The following is a 9,705-nucleotide window of genomic DNA, read 5'->3' on the forward strand; positions in this document are numbered from 1 at the left end:
AAAAGACACAGTGTGGAAGAGAGCCAGAGATTAATATTAACTAATTATGATTATATGATTAACTGTAGAGCGAATGATATTCATCCTGGAGATCCAAGACTTATAGACCTGTTCCGCAAGACTTTTCGATCACTCCATTGTTAGAGCAACTAAAAGTTCATATGCAATAATTTGCTTTATTTTGTAGTACACCTCCGTTATGTGACCTGCCCACTTTTCCATGCAGACACATAGAAAGCTAGAGGTGAGGAGACCAGCAGGAAAACCCTGTGAGCACCAATGACAACAGAGTCAGACAGCCTGAAGGGAAGAGCTGGGTTGGTGGCGGGTTGCAAAGTGGCTTGCAAATATAGAGCAATCAAAAGGGCAATCAAAAGAAATGTAAATGGAGTAGCCAGTTGCAAAATGCATAGGTCAGTTATAGATATATCTCTATCTGTATATGTAAATATGATCTGCCCAGGGTTTTCTATTCTATTCTATTGACAGAGCTTAAGTTTTCAGTCTCACTGAACTCACTATGTTTGATTTATATTTCATAAATTCTGTGAAACTGCCACAACCCAAAGACTTTATATTAGCATGCTATATTAGCATGCTATATTAGCATGCTATCATTTCCTAGTTAAACAGTGTTAACATAGCATTCAGCTGCTAGTCCCTGTCAGACTGACAACTCAATCCGTCCATCTTCTTTCTCGTTGGAGCGTATCCTAGCTGTCATACTGTCATAGGTTGTGATTCAGGATACACTCAAAACCTTAAAATCAGATAAATGTTTTCAGATTTATTAAAATAAAAATCCAGACTTAATCTAAAATTAAGTCCATACTGTGCTTCTATGATGAGAGACATTAAAGGTTAAGTATAACGAGGATGAGTTGTGCCCTTGATGCAGAGTGCTGCTCTGTGGATAAAAGCCTTCAGTGAATGTATGCATTCTATAGATCTTTGCACACATGGAAATATTGATAAGTGAAACCAGAGAGCGACGCTGAAGAGCACACGAGAAACAGCTACAAAAAGTGAAAACTGACATTGATTGTGTCAGCACAGAAATGACCTGAAATGATCCTTACATAACACACACACACAAAGACACACACACACACACACACACACACACACACACACACACAAAGAGACACACAGCAGAGGCTCTCCTGTCCGTCAGAAAGGCTAGCTAAATGCTATGTAAACATCTGTGAGGATTAGAGGTTTTAGCCTATAAAGAACTTAGCGACTCCACAGTGCAATCGGATCCCGTTGACACGACGCGGCGTTTATCTGAGACTTCAGCGCCTCTGAATTGAAATGGAGGAGCGCTTCAAACTGTTTACGTTGCAAAAGTATATAGCTGCATTAAACTGGAGGCAAGATGACAGCAACATTAGAGGGATATTATACAACAGCTCGTGCTTTTGACTCCTTGAAGTTCCTTGGGGGTTTTGAAGCTGTCTGAACATGTGGGCATACACAGCTGACCAGCTTAACGTACACAACATCATTATATAAATCGAATCAATCACTTGGTTTCAAAACTATCGATCCATCAGCTCTGTCTGCTCAATCCTACAGAGAGAGGCGAGCTATCAAATACCATCCACTCTCACACCTATACACTTAGCACATAAGAGTAAGACTCTTCAAGAGTAACAGAGAGCGACTCTTCCAGCAAAAACCAGGGCAAAAGATGCCTTAAAGCAGCGGTCCCCAACCCCCGGGCCTCGGACCGGTACCGGGCCGCAAGAGTTGAGGCTCAGGTGTGAAATGTATGGTTTTCAGGATTTTTATCGGTTTTCAGCGTTATTTTGTTATCGTTTTTTTCATTAACTTGGTTTTCCTGGGTCTTTTCACGTGTGTTATGAATAAATCTTACCGGTAGCGGTACTAGTTTTATTTTTGTTGTATTTATCCGCGACACCTTTAAGGCCGGTCCGTGAAAATATTGTCGGGCATAAACCGGTCCGTGGCGCAAAAAAGGTTGGAGACCGCTGCCTTAAAGGGTCATTTCATTGTTATTTTGCCATATTTTCTGCAGTCCAAATACACTCACCAGATAAATCATCAGAAGATCCGTTCAAAGTTTTGGTGACTTTAAATTTTAAAAGCTTTTTTTGTCCCATAAATTATACAACTTCTTCAGATTAGTAAAGCTGCTCTATTAATGGGTAGAGATTAATAACATCTCCTGGCTTTGGACCGGCTTCTCCCCATTCTGTCTCACTGTATGGTTATAGTGAGCCAAGAAAATGAATACAGACAATTAAGTACGCCTTTGTTACAGTAACAAACATGTCTGTCAGCACACAGTTAAAGCTGCTGCGAGCCTGTTCTGTGCAAACACAATCAACTCATGCAGCTATTGATTGGGCCTCTGGAGGTTGTGACAGGACAGCTTCCATCTTTGGCATTTCAGAACTGTGCCATAGATTTCTATTTAGGATTCAGCGACATTTGCAATCCTTATACTGTGTCTGGTTAATCTAAAATTTAGAGTTAGAGCAGCTTATGAGTTTCATTTCTGTAGTTTGAACACAGTGAAAAGACAGCGTGAGCATTGGTGGCTGCGCAACCAATCAGAAGAAGCAATAAAGCAGTGCCGTATTTCTCTGCTGATTCGCCTCAGTTGAAACTGAAGATCATTTTGTTTACTTACTCTTTGAAGTAATTGGTTGTTTACAGAGGAAAATGAATGCTGGGGCATCATAGCATTACTAAAAGCATCTCTCATAATCCATGTGACTCTCCCACAGAGGCCCACCTTTGAGCCTGGCCCCACTGACTGAACCACTACTGCCGGCAGCCCAAAATCACTGTTTCTACTTATAAACTGTATTACCATTTTCTGCCTGCAGCCTGAGCTGAGGAGACCTGACATCACTGGACGGAAACAAGTGTGTGTGTGTGTGTGTGTGTGTGTGTGTGTGTGTGTGTGTGTGTGTGTGTGTGTACAGGTGTGATTAGCACGCTGACTCTGGCTGAGGGCCTTTCACACCTCAGGTGAACCAATTACCATATTGCATCAACCTATCAGCTCCTGTCAGATAGTCGGGACACCTGCGGGCTCAAACACTGGAGTTAGTCACAGTGGTTTAAAGCTATCTGACCCGCATCTGTCAGCTCTAATACTGAAACCCACCTTGCCTTTTTTTTTTTTTACAAAAGGAAAAAAACACAGACTTTTCTAGAAAGGCAATGAAATTAGTTTCTATTTTTCCTCTCTGAATCCTGAGGATTTGAAATTGTCCAAAAAGATTTGCTGTGGTTTCAAATGTCCGACGGGGGTTTCCCAAACCGTCACGCTCTTTGTCACTTTTGGAAAATGTCACAGTCCTCTTCAACCCGCCCGAAGTTTGTTTCCACACCTGCTTGTAAACAACCAGTGAGGAGCTTCCTTCACTCTGCTCTTCCAAGACAAGTTTGCATGATGTGAGATTCACGAAACTGACTGAATCTCTCATTTCAGCGATTTAGAGATAACCTTGTGTTACAATACAAAGAGATAAAGTACATATCTCTGAAAATGTGGCAGGTAAAAGTCCTGACATTTTTCCCAGCATGAAACAGGATATTGGATGTGACATTATCAGGTTTCTTTACATACACCATGCTATTAGTTTATGGAAGACAACAATGGATAGGTAGGGAGTACATGACAAGACGCACTCAGCTAACTTAAGGCCTCAGACACACAGGAGAGACCTGCCAGCGACCGTTCAGCACCCGCTGGGTTTTTCCTCACCAACTGTGAGTAGTTGCAGGAAAATACATGAAACTGCTAATCTGAAGGCATGCAGCCTTAAAAGACTGGTCAGTGACCCTCTGGTAACTGTTGGCTAAGAAACTTGCTAACTATTTACTTGCTAGGAATAAGTGTGTATTCTGGGACTAGTTGGCAACTGGTTACTGGCAGCTGCTAGCTTGAAACTGGCATGCTGATCCACTGGAAATATCCTTGCAGTTGCTTTGGTTGCTATCAGGTTGCTAGAGCACCAGTAGTTTTGCATGGATGGCATCAACTTGTCTGCACCTGTCTGCTACACAAAAGATAGTGAAACTGTGAAAAGTGTGACGAAAACAGAAACAACATTCGCCTTCAAAGTAAAAGCTGCATCTTTTGAAATGTGTTGGTTGAAGTGATAAGGCAACAACTTTTATTCTTAAGGGTAAACATTTTTCGTTTCCGGTTTGTACTGTAATCGCACATTTTATGACAGCTCAGAGAATAAATGGGGAATGTTTACAGACAAGTCGGTGTCTTTCATGCAATCTACACGCAACCATGGTAACCACTCACCAGCCGGTTGGTAAAGACACAGCAGCAGTCAAATAGATAGCTAAACTACGATTAACAGCTGAAACTTGAAGCTAGCACTGCAGATAAACATGTTGAGCTAAACAGTACAAAGAGTTGAAAGATGTAAAAGCTAAAATGAACTAAAATGACATAACCTAAAGTATTTCTAGCAGTTAAATTATTAACAAATTGCGGAGCCCCGCAGGGGACATGGGAGAAAAAAAACATTAAGACGGACTTTTGCGAGATCTTGCAAAACAAACTCGGGATCTCGCAAAACTTTTGCGAGATCTCGCAAAACTAACTCGGGATCTCGCAAAACTTTTGCGAGATCTCGCAAAACAAACTCGGGATCTCGCAAAAGTTTTAGCCGCATTCTTCGGGACGCCGGCTCGAAGCCGACCGGGAGGTCGAGGCACGATGTGCTGGGAAAGCGGTGTTCCTCCCAGCTGTAGTAGGTCTCGACCTCCCGTTAGCTTCGAGCTAATGGGAGGTCGAAGGCCGAAGAATGTGGCTAAAACTTTTGCGAGATCCCGAGTTTGTTTTGCGAGATCTTGCAAAAGTCCATCTTAATTTTTTTTTCTCCCATGTCCCCTGCGGGGCTCCGTAACAAATAGTATGGATTTAAATTTTAATTACAAATTTCCTCACCTTTATTCTTAATGACGAGTTCTGATACCATAGTATATATTCATAAAGACGACCAATAGAATAATTTCCAGGTTTTTCAAATAATACCTCCATAGACAGACCATCCTCATGAACACACAGTAATTGTCCTATAACCAGGCCTGAAATATAATAGAAACCGCTCAGTTCACAAAAGAGCTTCAGGGGGTTACTCCTAGTAGGTTCTTGAAGGTTAAAGTGTGGATAACCTTTAAAACTATTAGTTAAACATTAAGGAAACATTTAAATGTATAGCTGTTAAATGGAGGTTTAGACAACAGTGTGGGCTTCAGATCCAGTTTAAATGAGCTCAGACAAACAAATTTAAACATGACAGGGCTGCAAATAATCATTTAATGTTGCTCAAGCAATTGGTTCACGATGTTTCATCTTCATGAGCTGCGTTAATTACTTTTTCCTCTCTTTTGAGTTACGTGTCTGCTTGCTCCAGTCATTCCTGGTTTATTAAAAGAGGAGGCAGAGGGTGGGGCTTGTTATAAATAAAGAGGCCTCAAGGGCAAAATAAACCATCTGCTATAAGCACAGGGGGAAATGGGGCTTCTTTATGGTCCCTGTGGTTTCCCCCTTTACCTTTATGGGGTTTCCCCATCTGTTATTTAGGTTCAGTTTGTGAGCCTTTGTTAAGCAGCAGTTTTTGAGCTGATTATTCTGCAAATATCTGATCTTGTTTTCTTCTGTATTCCTGTGATTGTTTTGGGTGAACAGTGCAACCTGTGTCTATGTGTCTCTCACCCACATATCTCCACCAATAACCATGCTTTAACTGCTTTCCCACCAAGCATCCACGCATTCATTCATCCATTGTTCCTACCAGGTTCCCGATGGTGAGCATGCCATTGAACTCATCAGTCATAGGGTAGTGCTCCATGGCCATGAAGAGCGTGTTGAGGACGATGCAGACGGTGATGGCGAGGTCCAGGAAGGGGTCCATCACCATGATCTTCACCAGCTGCTATCACCTAAGCCACATAGGGCAGCACTCCCAAACCAGGTAACGGTGGGCAAACGTGTACCAGCAGGGGGTGACACTTCTTATGGGATTCCTCAGTTCTGCACAGGAAACAAAATGTGGTCAGGAGGTTTCCTTCTGCATAAACAAAGTTACACTGGTTAAGCTGGAAACTGAACAACTGAGAAGCTGGGAAAGGGATAAGTTGCAAAGCTGATTGTGGAACAGACTAAAGGTGCAAAAATACTGGGCCCTGTGTGTGATTTTCCAGGTGTAATGATGACTGAAACAGATGACAAATTAATACATAGTAAGCCTAAAAGACGAGATTTTGGCTATAAAAATTTGCTCAAATTATCTTTAAGATCAGCTGATCTGCTGGGATTGTTGCCGACTTTGACTCTGATCTAACATTTTGCTCGATTAAAACAAGAACAGAAGTGATTTAAGTCAAGAGATGATTCGGATACAGCAGGATGGAGGCCAGGTGAAAAGAATACCAATCAATGGATAAATGTGATTATTAAGAGGAACAAAGACTGGTCTAAAAGGAATTTTGGACTGATAATTATCTGTTGTGTTACAATCTGAAGCTCTTCTATATAAATACTTGTGGAGCAGAGGCTCAGACTGCATTACCTGTAGTATGTTGGTCGATAACAACAACCGATAACAGAAATACTTGTGCTGTGTGGCACAAAGCTTGATGGCAAACAGTCCTGAACACATGAACTAATTAATCAGAAGATCAGTAAAACAACAGTGAAGGCACGTTTATGAAAAAAAGCACTGGCGGATTTGCAGCCTTTTATTTAAAGTAAAAAGCGTCTCGTTCAGTGACGGAGCCTCGAAAAATGCCGACTGTGAAAAGTCACAGGGCTGGAGTACTCCTAAATGTTTTACAAGGTGTCCCTCTGGTGTCAGTGTGATGACGCGACGGCATTATGGCAGCAGTGAGAGGAGTCGCACTCCCAAACTGTTCTTTGTAAAGAGCCCTTATAGAGACATTTACATGAGCTGAGCGAGGATCGATAGATGCTCTCTTTGCACTTCTTCATCACCATTTCCGATTATGGCATCAGATAAAATTATCCAGGCCCTTCAAGGTTCATGAAAACCTTCTTCAGGACCTAAAGTTGTCTGAATGTTGGGAAATCTCCAAACTGATATATCAAACGTGAACGCTGTTATTGTTTTCTTCCATTTCACAGCTTTAAGCTACATTTACAGTTAACATGTGATCAGATTAGAAAATGATTTTCACACAAAAAGAGTCATGGCTGAAAAATGAACCTCGTATTAAGTAAAAACCTTCCATATGGTATAACTTGTTTTAAGCAGCCAACTAAAGTTGAGCCAAACTTTCTGCAGTGAACCATCAGAAACTCCTCAGGTACGAGGTGGGGTGGCTGTAGTTCAGGAGGGTTGGTGGTTTGATCCCTGGCTCCCCCAGTTTTCATGCCAAATATCCTTGGACATGAAATATCCGTCTTACTCTCTGATGCATCCATGGAGTATGAATGCATGAATGATATGAAAGCACTCACCGTATAGATAATAGTGCTTCTGTGAATGGGTGTGTATGGGGTGAATGTGGCGTGTTGTATAGAGCGCTTTGAGTAGAAAAGCGCTCTATAAGAACCAGACCATTTACGAACGTCTCTGTTCCCCTTCATCACTGACATCATCTTCATGCAGTTTATTAAAATTATGCTGAACTGATTGTTTATTCTTTGAGCTGAGACACTTGGAGTGGGTGTAAAATAGATTTGGTTACAGTGTTTTAACAAAATTGTTTTTCAGTTGTGAAAATGCCCTATGACTACCTCCCGTGTAGGTTTCCCGACTATTACCAGACGTGCTTTGAATATTTTGTAATTATGACAAAATCATAGCTGATGCAGAATGCAGAAGTAAATTGAAGCAAATATTTATAAAATTACAATTTATGTTTCGATTTATTTTAATATTTCTATTTTATTTTTGCACTTTTTTTCCCTCCATACAACCAAACCGCCACCTGGTGATTGCTTAGTTAATCTGAACTGGTAAGAACATTTTGGATCGCAGTGCTGTTTTTATTTTTTTTAATCCAAAGAAGAGCTCAAGTTAAACCATGCAAAATAAATTCATAAAGCTTATTTTAAATTGAAGGAAAGTCTCCTGGGAAACAGATGATAATTTTAAAAATGACATGAATAAATCAAAGAGGGGAGCCGAGAAGGGACGGAGGGATGAAGGGTGTGCAGATGGATGCAGGGAGGGACAGCAGTGGGATTTTGTATTTTTCCTGTATCATGATCTGTTCTGTAAGAGCAGCGACTGCCGAGGGGAGAGACTGTGACTCAGCAGACCTATCCACACGCACGCACACGCTTAGAACACACACGAGTGCAGATTTGATATGAATCCAGAAATGTAACACACCGATATCATACACACACACGTACAAACACACACACAGGAAGTTGGAATGATCTCACGGTTAATGAGGGTGACCAGGGATAAACACTCTCTCCCTCTCTGTTTCTATCATTCTCTCTCTGTGTCTCTCTCCCTTTTTCCCAAGTCCCTGGCGCAACAAAGCCTGCGTTACCCTTGGGTTGAATAGGGCAGCGACACACACACACACACACACACACACAACACACACACAACCACACACACACACACACACACTGTCTTTGAAGCAAACTCAGACCAGCTACACACACGCTCCTCTCTCGCAACCCACAAAAAGCGTTATAATTCAGACCAATACGTGGTTACACAATCACACACACACAACACACACATATTGAGACACAAAGTCAGCAAGGTTACAGTCCCATATTGACACACAAGCGCAAACACATAAAACTTGAAAGGATGCCGGAGCTGATGCAGAAACTTGTTTTTCCAGGTAATGAGCCAGTTTTTAAAATCGCTCTTGCCTTTTGCTAGAATGAAGTGAAACAGAAGCTTCTGTAAAGACAGGCAATCCGTTTAATCCTGTGTGGGATTATTTTAAGAATGATTAAGATTAGCTTCACTTTGTTTCGCTGCTATCAAAGTCTGCTAAATAAATCAAAGAAGTCTCACCACTCAGCCTCAGCTGAGGAGGGTATTTGGGATAATATTAAGGAAGTCCCCATCTAAATGATACGTAGATAAAGACTTAGTATTGATTTCTATGGTCACCGGGGGCATAAAAACTTCACGTGTATGAATCAACTAAGTTTGTTTTGATCGGTATTTTTTCCACCTGATAGAGCACATGCCCCATGCACCGAGGCAGCAGCCTGGATTCAACTCCGCCCCTGGTCATTCGCTGTGGTGTCATTTCCCTTCTCTCTTTCCCCACTTTGCCATCTGTTCTACACTAACGCTGTCATATAAATGCAACCACTATCACATTAAGTCAGATACAGTACAGCAATGAAACAAGGAGATGGGATCAAAGCGGTTTGCAAAGTCGATTGCAGATGCAAAAACAAGGGCACGGGCAATGAAACAGACATTAAAATGCCTCCATTAAACTCAGTCAATGAATTATAGCAGCTTGAAATTATTACCCTCAGAAGAAAACAAAACGGTGGACCAGTAATTCAGAAAAGCTCAGCAAAAAGAACATCAGCTAAAGTTTAAACTCAGTTTAAAGCTATGTTAGCCAGCCTACGGCTCAATGCCACATCTGCAGCCACTTTGCAACCCTGACTTTGGTGTCTGCCTAAGAAGCTAAGAAACCTGCTGCTGCTCCTCCACACATTAACCATGTGGAGGCCCC

This window comes from Simochromis diagramma, unplaced genomic scaffold, assembly GCF_900408965.1.
Source record: "Simochromis diagramma unplaced genomic scaffold, fSimDia1.1 OVJJ01000097.1, whole genome shotgun sequence".
Taxonomy (NCBI): domain Eukaryota; kingdom Metazoa; phylum Chordata; class Actinopteri; order Cichliformes; family Cichlidae; genus Simochromis; species Simochromis diagramma.